Source organism: Sminthopsis crassicaudata, chromosome 4 (genome assembly GCF_048593235.1).
Source record: "Sminthopsis crassicaudata isolate SCR6 chromosome 4, ASM4859323v1, whole genome shotgun sequence".
Lineage (NCBI taxonomy): Eukaryota > Metazoa > Chordata > Mammalia > Dasyuromorphia > Dasyuridae > Sminthopsis > Sminthopsis crassicaudata.
Window position 1 is genome coordinate 348,414,980 of NC_133620.1, and position 15,311 is coordinate 348,430,290.

The 15,311-nt window shown below is 40.2% G+C and overlaps 1 protein-coding gene and 1 long non-coding RNA gene across 4 annotated transcripts in view; one reads left to right on the forward strand and one right to left on the reverse strand.

Moving 5' to 3' along the window:
- The window catches only part of SP6 (Sp6 transcription factor), a 79,245-nt gene that overhangs the window by 31,182 nt on the left and 32,752 nt on the right, over positions 1-15,311 (forward strand). The window lies entirely within an intron of this gene.
- LOC141541335 (uncharacterized) lies at positions 1,726-10,113 on the reverse strand. Its single transcript, XR_012481756.1, has 2 exons — positions 10,055-10,113; positions 1,726-2,039 (listed from the first exon to the last, which is right to left on the reverse strand). It is a non-coding gene; the product is annotated as an uncharacterized LOC141541335 (long non-coding RNA).

The following is a 15,311-nucleotide window of genomic DNA, read 5'->3' on the forward strand; positions in this document are numbered from 1 at the left end:
GTCAGAATTAGGGCTCCACCCAAACAAGGACTTTAAGATTAGGCAGGTCCTCCAGCCCCTGGGGCTGAGAGAAGAATCAGGGGACCCAGGCACCTAGGGGTGGGGCAGAGAGTGATGGAGATGTGGTAAGGCAGAGACACTAGGTTCCCAGGCCCCCTGGGGCAGCATGGGGAGCCTGAGAGCTGGGCAGAGGGAATGCACTGACTAGGCAGATGGCAAATACTTGTCCTGGGGCCCTGTGGGGAGGGATCAGTGAGGAAGGAGACTTGGGGGAGGGGAAGAAAGAGGAGGAGAAGGAAGCAGGTGCCAGGCCAACATTTCCTGAGGAAGGAAGAAGAGAAATCATGTCTAAGCACGAGATAGATGGCAAAGCCTGCCACCCAGGTTTGGGCTGGGGCCCAGCAGGGGACCAAGGCAGCTGGGGTGGGGGGGAAAGAGGGAGGGTTAAGTGAGGATAGGGAAAGAAGGATCTTTAGGCTCCTGGATACTGAATATGGACACAATGCTAAGTCTAGGTGAGATGCTGGGAAGCAAATATAGACTAGGAGAGTAGGATAGTAATGAATGGAAAAAAAGGAGAGGCAAAGAAAAACAAGCCATTCAGCTGACATAGATAAGTAAAGTTTTGCTAATTACCATTTTAAAAATGGCAACTGAGATTCACAATTTCATATCGAATTCTTTTTACCCCTATTCTTTGTGTATTGAAATATCCATGTTAGAATAAAATTCTAAATTTAAAAGAGAAAAATGAGACATTCCTTATCCTGGAAAGTTTAGTGTCAGAAAAAGCAGGTTGTAGAGTGGAAAGAAAAAACACTGATCTAGAGCTAGAAGATGAGGATTCTAATCCTGTCCCCGGCTGCCAAATTATTATATGTTTTGGCAGTTAGTCTCTGGGCTTCAGTTTTCTCCAATCTGCAAAATGGGCAGTTTGTGTTTAATGATTTATAAGGGTATCTCTCATTTCTGACATTTTGAGGCTCTCTAATTGATCCTTTGATAAACATTTAGTAAGCACCAATTGTGTACCAGGCACCACTCTAAGTGCTGGATGATGGTTGGGAAAAGAAAGATGGGAGAATGTGGATTACAGACAATCAAAACGAATAGCTGATTTTTGTGGTTGTTGTTTGTTTGCTTTTTTTTTCTTTCTCATATTTCTTGTGTAACATAATGAATATGGAAATATATTTAGAAGAATTGCATATGTTTAACCTATATTGGATTGCTTGCTATCTTGGGAAAGGGGGAGGAAGAGAGGTAGAGAAATTTGGAGCACAAGATTTTGCAAAGATGAATGTTGAAAATCGAATGTATTTGGAAAAATAAAATACTATTTAAAATAAAGACAAAATGAATAAGTGATCAAAGGCAAACATATGCAGCTGAGAGGCAGCATGGGGCAATAGATGATAAATACTGGACTTTTTTGTCAGTCACAACTGGATCAAACACTTACGTGACCACAGGCACTTACTTAATTTTTCTGAGCCTTAGTTTCCCAATCTATAAAAAGTGAGAATAATTTCTGAAGAATTAAGGTATAGAGTATATTCTGTAGTTTTGAAAGTGTTATGCATGTATGTATTCTATTGGAATGCAAATTTCTTCCTCTATAAAATTTAAAATGTGGGTGTTGGGATTAAACATTGTGATTGTATGAAATGGATTGAAGGAAGGGGAGAAAAGAAATGCTTAAGAGTATCAGTCCAGACCAAGATCTTACTTCTAGGAAGTTTCAATACTTTTGACAGCAACATAGATTTCATTAGAGTGGGCATTCCATCCATTAGTGAAGATTGCAGCCCTCTGTGCCTCAGTGGCCAAACTCCATGAGCTACTATGGTCAAAATTCTTCATCAGCTGGACAACCTTCTGGTGAAGTGTCACTGGTTCATAACAGTAGAAAGAGTTCCTTGTCAAGCCCTTCAAACTTTGTAGACACTGCCAGAGGTTGTTTTCTGCTGAAATAATCTTCGAGAACTCAAAGTTGCTCCTCCTTCGAGCCATGATGAGACATCCAAAAAAGATTTTTACTGTAAGCACAAAATATGGACTTAATAAGTTTTACTTTAAACGAATGACCAACTTGGTGGACACTGGTTAACCACACTTCAGTAGAAAGTTCTGAGGGAGTTATCAATAAGTCCTCTGTGTGGAAGCTCCTTCTACTGAGACAGACAGATTGCAGCCTTGGAGAACTGCTCAAAGTTCTGAGAAATTAAATGATTTGTTCAAGGTCAAAAAAGTAGCTAAGGCTTATAAAGGTAGGATTTGAACCCAGGTCTTTCTGACTTTAAGGAGAGAAGTGAGGAGAGGAGAGAAAGACAGACAGGTAGACATATAGACAGACACAGAAGCAGAGAAAGATATAACTAATGTGAAAGGGAAAAAGAGTTTTGCTAATTAATTAAGTGCCTTCAGAAGATTAGTAGATCAATAATGACTTAGTTGAAGTGGGCTCCCTTTCCCTCTGAGATGGAGGTATAAGTATAAAAGGACAGGATAATAGTAGTAGTTATAGTTAATAATTACACTTTGATTTAAGATTTGACAATTGCTTTGGGTACATTATATCATTGGAGTCTCTCAAGGACTGTATGAGTTAATATAAGAATTATTTTTTATAATAGCTTTTTATTTTTCAAAATACATGTGAAACTAGTTTTTAACATTTACTCTCAAAAAGCCTTGTGTTCTATATTTTTCTTCCTCTCTCTTCCCTCTCCCCTCTCCTAGACAGGAAGTAATCCAATATAATAATATAAGAATTATTAATATAAATTTACAGATAAGAAAACTGAGTCTCAGGGTTGTTAGTGCACATGATCATCCTGCTAGCATCAGAAGCAGGTTTTGGATCAAGTTCTTTGATGCTTGGCGAAGGGGGTCCAGAAAGTATCCATGTCAGAACCAGCTAGAAGAGCCACAGTTTTCCCTAAAAGAATCTGAGTTGTTGACTCAAAAAAAAAAAAAAAAAAAAAAAGGAGGAAAAAAAAAGACACATATTTGCAAATCATTTGCATATCACTTGCATGAATTCCATGGCATGGCCAAATGCCCTGGAATCTCCCCGGCCCCTTCTTGTGCGGTTTCACCACCTGACTGAGAGTAGCCTAGTTGCCAGCTGTGTGGCCACAGCTGGAGAGAAGCAACTCAGATGATGGTCACTGGTTCCTAAGGCTAACAAAGCAACCTTATCTTCACTGAGTGGGGGCATCATATACCAATCCTCAGATAGTCGTTGGTAGTCAATGGTCAGTGGAGAGAAAATGATCAGAAAGATCACTTCAGTCCCCAAACTGTCTCCCGCCATTTTCCTAGGGAACCTCCCCACCGCCTCTAAAGTCTGCAGCATGATGAGTACTCTGCCCCTCCCCTCAGCTGTCTAAGAAGGAAAGCCAGAGGGTATGCCCGAGGCTGAGTGGGCGCAGAACCCCGAGGCTGCCCGGGTGGGTGGGGAGAGTGGTCCCCAGCCACCACCATCCCATCCTCCAAGGAGCCCACAGTGTTCAGCTGCAGTGGGCTGGTGAGGGGCTGTCCCCTCCCACTGGAGCCAAATAATTGCCTACTCCTTTGTTGTGTGGTGTCTGGGGCCCGGGGCCTCTCATTTGTGGGGACGTGCTGTGGCGAGAGCCTCCCTGAGTAATTACCCTCCTCCCCATCTCCTCCGCCGCCGCCGCTGAGCCTCCCGCGTCCGCTCAGGCGCTTACTCACCCCCCTGGCTGCGGCTCCCACCTCTCCCCTCACACTTCCCCCCCTCCCCTGCCCCGTGGCCCCAGACACAGGGAACTCCCCAATCTTGCTCTCCCAACTGCCCTTCCCCCTCAAAAACTCATTCCATACCCAGACCCCAAGAATAGGGTGGGGATGAGGGAGTGGGGACGGACTTCTGGCTCCCTCTCAACCAGAGAGTCTTAACCTTTAAAGATTCTTACATCTTTATTTTCACTCATGTTAACTGAAATTCAGCATAGGTTTCAAATTTTCATAGTTGCAAATTTTAAAAAATCCCCAACAACTTTACGATGAGAAGAGATCCAGAGGCTTCATCAGACTGCCAAAGATACCATGACACCAAAAAGGTTAAGAACCCTGGAAATAGATAAAATGAATTCCATTTGGTGCATACATACACACATATCCCTCTCTTGGGTTAAGGGGCTAGATCTGGACCAGGCTAGCCCACATTAACTCTGGGCATGTTCACTGACAACAGCTGAATGCACCTGTCCATTCTCTCCATTCCATATTTAGCTATTGAATCATCTGTGTCTCTGATGTCTGGGCAAGAAGGGAGGGGTTAGGGAATGGAGTATTTCCTTCAGCTTCTAGCCCTTCTTTCTCTTCTTTCTCAATATTTCCTTTCTTCTCCCCACTGTATAAAACATACTCTTGTATAATATAAGGGAAAATAGAAAAAAAGAAGAAGACGAAAAGAGGGCAAAGAATGAGAAAAAGGAGGATAAGAAGGAGAATGAAGAAGATAAGAGAAAGAACAATGGTTCACACATATAAAGCACCGTCTTCACTAGAACCTGGAATAGTAAAAATATTATTTCTGCTAAAAGATGGGGGGAGAAGGGAAACTGCAGCTTAATTAAGTGTTTTGTCCAAGATCACATAACTAGTAAGCAGCAGAGTTTGGGTTCAAACATTTGTCTCCAGGATTCTTTTCATTGTGCCACAAAGAGAAAGTTGTGGAAGGGACACATAAAAACCAAAAGAGAAACACACAGAAGCAAGCTAAGTCATAGAGCTTGAGACAGAGACCAAAATAATAAAAGTCAGAAAACTATTGATCCCTTGTTAGGTTTTGGCTAAAGTCAAGTCAAAGCATTTAATATTAAGTGTCTGCTAGAAGCTAATGCGCACACAAAGAAAGGCAGACAATACCTGTTCTCAAGGAAGTCTAATGGGGGAGACAATATGAAAACTAAGTATAAACAAGCAATAGACAGGTTGGAGATAATCTACAGAAGGAAAGCATTTAGACCAAATTTTTTGGAAGAAACTGAAGCAATAACATGAGAGATGAGGGGAAGAAACTGAATGTGGGGGATTAAGAGGGAGGTTGGGACTAAAGAAAATTTCCAAACTCTGAAAGGATGACATAACAATACCTATCCTTGAGAAATGTGAATAGTGAATAGTTGCTGATTGATAGATTGATTTGTGAGTGCTGGTAATGAAGAGCTCACCATCTATTCTGATCCCAGAACAAAAGGAGATTGAGTAGGGAGGAAAGGGGGGCAATTCAGGTTAGCTAACCAGAAGGACTTGCCAACTATGAGGAAGATCTATGAGAATTCAGTGTGAGTTTTGGACTTCCTTTGATTGGGGGAAGGAGTGGTTCAGAAAAGCAAGTATATTTGTTTTCTAATGATGTTGGTACTTTTTGTCACTTACTTCCTGTATGATTCTGAGCAAATCAACTAACTTTTCTGATTTTAAGTCCCCTCATCTTAAAATGAAAGGAGTTGGACTATATATCTTCTCAAGTCTTTTCTAAGCCCCAAACATCCTAAAGCCCAAAACAGGTACAGGGAAAGAAGGTTCCAAGTGGGAAAAAGTAGTCCCTCCCTCCCTCCCTCCCTCCCTCCCTCCCTCCCTCCCTCTCTCTCTCTCTCTCTCTCTCTCTCTCTCTCTCTCTCTCTCTCTCTCTCTCTCTCTCTCTCTCTCTCTCTCTCTCTCTCTCTCAAATCACTTTTGAACTCAGGTCCTCCTAACTTCAGGACTGCTGTGCTATCCATTGCGCCACCTAGCTGCCCCTACATTAATATTTCTCAATCTAGTCTTCAAGAAAACCTGAAACTCCACAACAATGTTATTTGTTAGTTTTTTTTTTTTAATGAATTTTATAGTTTTAAAAAACACATTGAAAATAATGGCTTCAAAGAATTTTATTACAAGAAATCTGACACCATTTTATCTAAATTGAAGTTTTCTAACAATAGGCTAAAAACTGAGAACCATTGCACAAGATTAATGTTTTCTCGTAGCTCTGTGGAGATTCTGTAGTAGTAGTCACCACGAAGCCCTAGTCCTCTTTCCATCTGGGAAGGCAGTCAGTATGAATGAAGGAATAATTTCATATTACCATATATATTTCTTGCTTTCCCTGGAGAGGTATGTGGGTGAGAATTTCTTTCCATTCAGAATATTAGAATTGGTCTTATTCCATTTATTCCTCTCTCCGGCCATGATTGCCCACAAAGTTTCCAACCCAGAATCTGTGATTTAAGATATAACTATATGTGCACCTATATGTGCAGAGATCTCTTTTTCTCAGTTATCCTTCGAGGACTACCCCTACCCCCAATTTGGTAAGGATCCCTGTGACTTGGCTTTCAGGAAGTTCCGCTTGAGTTCTATATGTAATGTCTTCCCTTTAATTCAAGAACCTTCCCCCCCCCCCACCCCCCAGCTCTATCAAAAGGAAGTCATCTTTGGGAAGAAGGGTAGACAGGTGGAGAAGACTGGGGTATCATTTGGTAGGGTGGGGTCAGACTGCACCTTCATCAACACCGCCCCTTTTAAGCCCCAAAGCAAAAAGAAGGGAGATGAAAGAGAGCTGACCATAGGGAAAGAGGAGGGAGGGAGCCCTGAAGGGGAAAGGATCACTTTAGCAGATAGGGTGGGCGGGGTGGGGGCGGGGCAGGGCCAGAACTGGCTCCTAGCAATCTCATTGGATGATTTGGCATCAAAGGGCTTATTGGCTCTATAGTTTGCTTTGAAACTTCTAAGTGGAGAATCACTCCACTTGGCAAATCTGGAAGAGGAGTGGGGAGGAGGGGAGGGAGGAGAGGAGAGGGTGAGAAGTAGGTTGGAGCATCCCTGGAAGAAGCTTCTGTCTTGATACTATATGCCCCTACCTTTTCCTCATTCTCTCTCAATACACACTGTAGAATGTATACATCTGTAAAATGAGGAAGTTGGACTATATGATTTCTAAGGAATCCTCCAGTTCTAAATCCCATGATCTATTCAGGTACTTATCAGAAAAGATTTTGAAGTACCTTATCTAGGATCTTTAAGCCCTCAAACTGAAGTTAAATACTCTGGTGGCCCAGCTGAAGAGTGAGACTGCCATAGAAAAACTGGGTCATGCTTACACCACAATAAATTCCAAATGATTATGCGACCTAAATATAAAAGGCATATAAAAAAAAATTAGAGGACATAAAAAGGAAATACCTTTCACTGCTATAGATAGGGGGAGAATTCTTACCTAAGCAAAGGATAGAGATGATCATAAAAGACAAAATAAACAAATTACATAAAATCAAAAAGCTTCCACAGAAACTAAATAAATGCAGTTAGAATGAGAAAGTTTCAAAACAATGAATTTCAAAAAAAAATCTTTCTAACAAATATCTATGATAAAGGTCTGATAGCCAAGTTATAGATTATAAGAACCAAACATATTCCCTAATAGCTAAATGATCAAATGAACAAATTCAAACTATCAACAAACAGCTCAGAGGTCCTGTCTCAATCCCATTAGATTAGCTAAAATGATAAGAGGAAAATAGAGATTGTTGATGGGAAAACAAGTAAATTTACATACTGTTGGTGAAGCTGCACAGTGATTCAACTACTCTAGAAAACAATTTGGAAATACTGGATCTAAAAAGTCACGAAATTGTATATACACTTTGACTCAGTGATACCATCCATCATATACCCCAAAAGAGGTCAAACATAGAGAAAAGGACCCATCTATACAAGAATAGCAGTACTTTTTCGTATTACAAAACAATTTGCCTGAGCAAATTGTGATATTAGAATAGAATGGAATTTTATTTAGACATAAGAAATGAGGAATATGAAAGATTCAGAGAAATAGAAAGACCTGCTAGTGAAGTGAGAAGGTCAGCACAATTTAGTTGAGGACCATATAAAATAATGTTCTAGGAAAGAAACTTTGAAAGATCTCAGAACTCTCAAGACTTCAAAATGTTGATTATGGAATGTGGCCTCCACTACTTGGCAGAGAATGGTTAGAAATTTCAGAGCCAGATACACATTCTCAGATGTGGCTAAATCTGTATGTTTTGCAATCTCTTTCAGGGCAGAGATTGTCTCGCTTCTTTTTGTATCCCCAGCTTTTATCATAGTGTGCACATAGTAAGTGTTCAATCAATATATATTGATTGATAGACTATACATATCCTGTGAAAGGGAAGCTTTCTCTTGTGTGGTAGAAGGGAGAGGTAGTTTGATAGGTTGTGATAAACCTGAGCAACAGAATAGTGACAAAGCACATCAAAAAGTACACGAAGGGAAGAATGCAGAAGGAGACACAAATAGGTCAATCTATTACTTCCTTGTTAAACATGTTAAACATAGAAAGTGTCCCCAAAGTCACAATGCAGATTTAAGCTACCATACATACATATTTGTATGTTTTAAGTTCTAAGACTTTAAGATACTATATAGTGTATACATTTATAAGTTTATAAGATATTAGTGTATGTGTATGTTTTGATAGTTTTAAAACTTTAATGCATTTTGCTTTTGTTTGTTGCTTGTTTTTGCTTTTTTTTTTTTTTTTTTTGCTGAGGCAATTGGGGTTAAGTGATTTGCTCAGGGTCACACAGCTAAGAAATGTTAAGTTTCTGAGACCAGATTTGAACTCAGGTCCTCCTGACTTCAGGGCTGGTGCTCTATCCACCTAGCTGCCCCAACTTTAATGCATTTTAATAAGAATTTAAAACTGTACTAAGGCTTCTAGGATACCCTGTACATATAGTATGTATGTTTATATAGGTATGCATATGCATTTTAAAACTTTAATAGGTTAAAACTGCACTAAAACTTTTAGGGTAGCCTCTGTGTGTGTGGGTAAGTCACCTGACTTCTTCATGCCTCAGTTTTCTTCTGTGGAAAATGAAGAGGTTGTGCTAAATCCCCTCAAAGAAACCTTGCAGATCTAACTCTAGAGTCCTATGTTCCAATGGGGCTATCTGTGAGATCCAGTGGATAAAGTGTTAGGCCTGGAGATAAGAAGACTCATCTTTGTGAGTTCAAATTCAGCCTCAGACTCTTACTATTTATATGACCCTAGGCAAGTCACTTTACCTTGTCTGCCTCAGTTTACTCATCTGCAAAATGAGTTGGAGAAAGAAATGACAAATTACTCTAATGACTTTGCCAAGAAAACCTGGAAGAATCATCCACCACAGAACAAATATTCCTTTGATCAGAATATTAGGTATTTAAAGAATATTGGGCATTTATACTAATGCCCAATAAAATGCCTGAAATATAGCAGATATTTGATAAATGTTTAAATATTGATTATCCCTTTTAATCTGGTTTAGTCCTTTTTCCCTCTTCCCCATTTCCCACAGTTTCAACTCTAATCTCATGGCATCCTCTCATAAAAGCTGGGGGCAGAGGAGAGGACGTCCTAGCTTCCTGTAGCTCACAATCCAAACTGGGATCTGGGAACTCCTGGATCCCAGACCGCACCCCTCAACTGGCCTCTGGAGGAAGTCTTGGCCAGGGTGGGGTAAATTAGATAGAGCTTTGAGATCACCGGATGAAAGGACAGCCTAGGGCCATTGTCCTTGGCCTCCTGTGAAGGTGGGGAGGGAGGAGAGGAAGGAGTTGTCTTGTCCCCTTAGTCCCCTGGGGGACAGGCACCAACATGCTGGGATTGGCAGTGGCAGGGTGGGCAGTGCCAGTATCATAATATTTTCCCTGACTTGGAGATCCTGGTACCCCAGAGAGATGGGAAGCCTGGGGTTGGGGGTGGGGGGGCACTAAGGCCTGATGCCCCCTGGGGTCTGCCCCTCCCTCTGCCTGGGCAGCACCCAGACAGCCCGTCTCTGGAAGCCGTGTGTGGTTTCAGGATAAGCTCCGATGCCACCCAGAGAGACCTGCTGACAGACAAGGATCTCACCGACTTTCAAAGACGCCCTTTCATCTGCCAGGGCTAATTACACCTGCGGATAGCAGGAGAGGGCACTGGAGCCAGCCCCCTCCTTGCCTCCTTTAGTCCTTGCTCCCAAGCCCCCAGCCCCAGAAGACACCCCACCCTTACCTCAAGCCCAGTCCTGGAGTCCTGGAGACCAGTCTTACTGCTGCCAACTATGATTTCTCCTGACAGCTGCCAGAGCTAGGAGTGAGATGGGACTCTTGTGGGGGGAGGGGAGGCAGAGAAACAATCTGTGAAGAACAGCTGGGACTCTGAGGATCTAGCTGTGTGGGTGTCAGAGGCTGTGGGGGTGTGAAAGGGGCTGTGTGAGCAGAACATGGGGCCCAGAAGTATAGAAAAGTATACGAGGGCACCAGCAGTCTGTTGAATGTGAGAGGCTCTTTGTGAGAGCGTTATGAGACCATAGATCTTTATGAATTCAAGGGTTCCCAGGAGTGTGAGTGAGTTCAAATCTATTAATATAAATTTTTATTAAATAGAATTGAATTTTATTAAATGTCTATTATTTGCCATGTGAGCAGCTAGGTGGCACAGTAGATAGAGTACCAAGCTTGGTGTCAAGGCAGGCCTGACTTATATAGTTGTGACCTGAAGCAAGTCAATTGATCTGGTTTGCCTCAGTTTCTTCATCTGCAAAGTGAGCTGGAAAAGGAAATGGCAAGAATTTCCAGTATTTCTGCCAAGAAAACACCAAATAGAGTCATAAAGAGTTAGTTAGACACAATGAAAACAACCAATCAACAAGAAGTTGCCATGTTGTATACTCATTTCTGGAGACAAAAATGGAAATGATCACTGGCTCAAAAGGCTTAAATTCTATTGGGGATGGGATACGATACATATACAAAGAAATACATATAAAATACAGCTAAATACATGCGAAATTAGGAAAGGAAGTAACTTTTCTACTGAGTCTTGAAGGGAGCAAAGGATTCTAAGAGGTAGATATGAGGGAGACATTCTAGGGGTGAGGAGGGCTAGTAGAGGACAGCCAAAGGCATTGAGGCAAGAGATAAACAGTCACAGATGTGGAGCAGTTTGTCTGGAAAACAAAGTTTGTGAAATGAAGTATGATGAAAACAATCTTGAAAGATAGGTTGGAATCAGATCGTGAAGGACTTTAAATGCCAAACAGAGGAGCTTTTGGTTTATCCTAGAGGCAATAGAGAGCCACTGCAGTTCATTGAGGAGGGATGTGACTGATGTGGCTGCACCTGTATTTTAGCAATTGTAATTTGGCACTTGGAAATGTAATAGATTAGAAGGGTGTGGGGAAGTATGCAGAGATTGAAAGTAATAACTGAGAGACAGTATGATATAGCAGGAACCCCAGTAGAGCAGTAGTCAAATAGGTGTGAATTTGAATTCTACCTCTGACATTTGTATTGATCAAGGGCAAGTCACTTATACTCTTTCATCCTGTTTCTCCTCTCTGCAAAATGGGGTTATCATGAAGCTCAAATGAGAAAAAATATTCAAAGCCATTGCAGACAAATAAAGGTCTCTATGAAATGACAGTTATTACTATTATCTGTAAGCATGTACAGAGCTTCATATAAGGCTATCATTCTTGATGTTCAGTTGTTTTTGACTCTTCCTGGCCTCCTTTAGGGTTTTCTTGGCAGAAATACTGGAATGGTTTGCCATTTCCTTTTCATTTTACAGATGAGGACACTGAGACAAAGAGGGTCAAGAGACTTGCCCAGGGTCACATAGCTAGTAAATGTCTGAGATCAGATTTGAACTAAGAAAGATGAGTATTTCCAACTTCAGGTCCAATGTTCTATCATTATGACGCTTAGATTCCCTGTGTAAGGCTGAGCATGGGGCAAATAGTAGAGGATCTCTGGGAAGAAATAAGTATTTGAAAGTCTGTGTCTGTAGTAATAAAAACTGATAGTACTGTAGTGTTTCCCATTTTTATAAAACTTATATTATCTTATTTGATCCTCACAACTGTGTGAATGCAGAGAGAAAGTCCACATGAGTGTGTGACTGCACAAGACTTCTGTGAATATACAAGGCTCTGTATTTTAGGCTTGAGAGTGAACAATGCGTGTGAGCATTTGAGGGAGACTCTAAGTATGCTGTGATCATTTAATGTGAATCACACAATAGATTCCCCCTAAGGGTTTGTTGAAATGAACCTAAAAAAGTGAAGAAATGTTTGTGAGAGAATAGAGTCATAGTATTTTAGAACTGGAAGGAAAATTATCATGTGCCCTTTAAAGTTTTGATAGTAACTATTTATGTGCCTTGGTTTCTGTGTATATGTGTATGTATGTGTGTGTATGTGTACATGCATCCTTTCTACATGTGTAGCAAAGGGCTCAGTTTTTTTTTTTTTTCAATTTGGAATATCAATGTGAGGTAGAGAAAGAACTAGGGATAGAGTAGCTACCTCTTCCCTCTAAAAAATGGGGGGGGGGGAGAAAAGAGGTTTATTAAAGCATTAAAAAAAAAGCACACACAAAAAAAGGAAGTCCAGAAAGGAGAACAACTTTGGAAGCAACATAATCTATTTCTGATGTATTTATATGTCCATAATATTTAAAATATTAGTATTTGGTGTAATTAATACAAAATATTTTGAGCTACTAAAACTTTAAGCTGTACTATTGGAACAATATATATATATATGATATGATATGCATAGTAAATTATGTATTATAACATTTTTTAAAAGCAAGCTATACTTGATTGAAATTCTCAGTTTCATGTACCATCCATCCTTTTTTTCCCATTCTAGTATGTAGAAATTCCTATTTTATTTGGTATTTGTTAAATTCAAATTAAAAAAAAAACAAATAAATGGAAATAACAAAGGGGAAAAGCAGGATGTGTATGAGAGTTTGTATGGTTCTAGGACTGTATGAGTACAGAAGGCTATGTCTCTGGAAAATCACAGTAAATTTATAATGGAGTATTACAGTTCATTTGTAATATAATGTAACATCCTTGGTTTTCCTGATCCTCCTATCTCTATTCCAAAGTTTTTTGTTTTGTTTTGTTTTGTTTTTTGTTACAACATGCTTCAGGATGGGAATCTTTAGCTGAAACTATAGCAAGATGGATTTAAGTCAGATACCAAGAAGAACTTGACTGTTCAGATTGTAGCATGTCCAAACCTATGACCAAGGCAATTAGCTTGCTGGGAATCAATGAGGAGAGTTATATGAGTGCTTCCAAATTGTGGAAGCATTGGTTTATATAGGTCAAAATCCTTGACCTGAGTGCCCATGCTAAAACTGAGATACCAAGAGGTATATCAAGAAAGGCAAAGAATTTGGAATCAGAAGATTTAGATTTTGTGTAATTAAGGTTAAGTGACTTGCCCTGGTCTGAAGCTAGTATCAGGTAACTGAGGTGTGATTTGAACTCAGGCTCTCCTGACTTCAGGAATAGGTTCTATCTACTGTATTACCTAGCTGTCTAAGTCTAGAGTTAAATTCAGACTATGTTATTCTCTATCTTTGAGATTTTGGCTAAACCATTATCTCAGTTTTCTCAATGACATTGCAATTTTCATGAATCAACTATGCCCCTAAGTCTGGAGGCAGGGTGGGACATATTGAAAAGAGCACTGGATTTGAAGTCAGAAAACCTGGTTTTGAATTTTCAGTGTGATCTTAGTAAGTTACTTAACCTTGCTAAGCCTCAGTTTACTTATCTGTAAAAAAAAAAAAAGGGGGGGGTTGTACTATGTGGCTTTCAAAGTCCTTTTTAGCTCTAAAATTATGAATCTTGAAGCTCTTCCTTCATTTGTGTACCTTACTCGGGAGACCTGCTTTGATATCCTCAGTGATTAAGGCCTCATGTTACCTTGTATATACCTTGTATCTATATTGCATTTACTTATCTGTGTATATTTTGTTTCCACTCAGTAGAATACGTGCTCTTTGTGGTCAAGGATTGTTCCTTTTTGTCTTCATATCTCCAACATGAAGTACAGAGTGGGGCATATCTTGGATATTTAATAAGTAGTTGCTTGTTGAATGAAAGAAGAAAATGGGTTAAGTCCCTTCTGACTCTAAATTTATGATATCCTAAGGTGAAGGTAATCAACCTGTTTCCCATCCCCTAAACTCTTCCCACTGAACACTTCAAAGCTGGTTTTGTGAGCCCCGACCCTTCCTTCCCCTCCTCCTCCTCTCTGCCCCTTCAAGGTACCATGGACTCCCAGGGACCAGAACCTTCCAGAGAAACCTGTCCAACCTGCCTTGGCTCCCTCCCAACAGCTCTCTAGCCTGGCCACTTTGCTCATAGTCACAATTCTTGACCACCTCTTCCCAGGAGGAGAATGGAAATTTCGACTGGGCCCCACTGGCCCCACCCAATCTAGAATCTGGAAGATTCAAGAGGAGTTAAGGTTGAATCAAAGGAAGCCAATGGAAAGGAAAAATTCCAGTGTTTCAGCTCTTGTCTCTTTCCCTTGAGATTTAACATTTTTCATGCATTTTTTCTTTTCTTTTTTTTTAAATGATAAGAACTTTTTATTTTTCAAAATACATGCAAAGATAGTTTCCAATATTCACCCTTGCAAACCCTTGTTTCTCCCTACTTTCACTCTTCTCCCATCCCTAGAGACAGCAAGTAATTCAATACAGGTTAAACATGTGCAATTCTTCTAAACATATGCCATACAAGGTATATGCAAGGTAACATGAGGCCTTAATCACTGAGGATATCAAAGCAGGTCTCACGAGGAAGGTACACAAATGAATCTCAAAGGATTCTAAACATATTTGCATGTTTATCATGCTGCACAAGAAAAATCAGATCAAAAAGGAAAAAAATGAGAAAGAAAAAATAACAAGCAAACAGCAACAACAACAACAAAAGTGAAAATACTATGTTGTGATCCATATTTAGTCCTTTCTCTGGACTAGGATGGCTCTTTCCATCATAAGTCTATTGGAATTGCTCTGAATAACTTCATTATTGAAAAGAGCCAAATCCATCAGAGTTGATCATCATATAACAAAGTTCTCTTGATTCTACTCACTTCACTTAACATCAGTTCATGTGACTTTCTTCAGGCCTCTCTGAAATCAGCCTGCTCATCATTTCTTATAGAATAATAATATTCCGATACATTCATATGCCATAAAGTCACAGAATATTTAGCTTCTTTTTCCTCCTGAATCTATTTTGCTTTTTTTTTTTTTTTTTTTTTTTTTTGGCTGAGGCAATTAGGGTTAAGTGCCTTGTCCAGGATCACACAGCTAGGAAGTGTTAAAGTGTCTGAGGGCAAATTTGAACTCAGGTCCTCCTGACTTCAGGACTGGTGCTCTATCCACTGCACCAACTAGCTGCCCTCTGAGTCTCTTACTTTTCATCAGGTCCTTGTGAACTTTTTTGC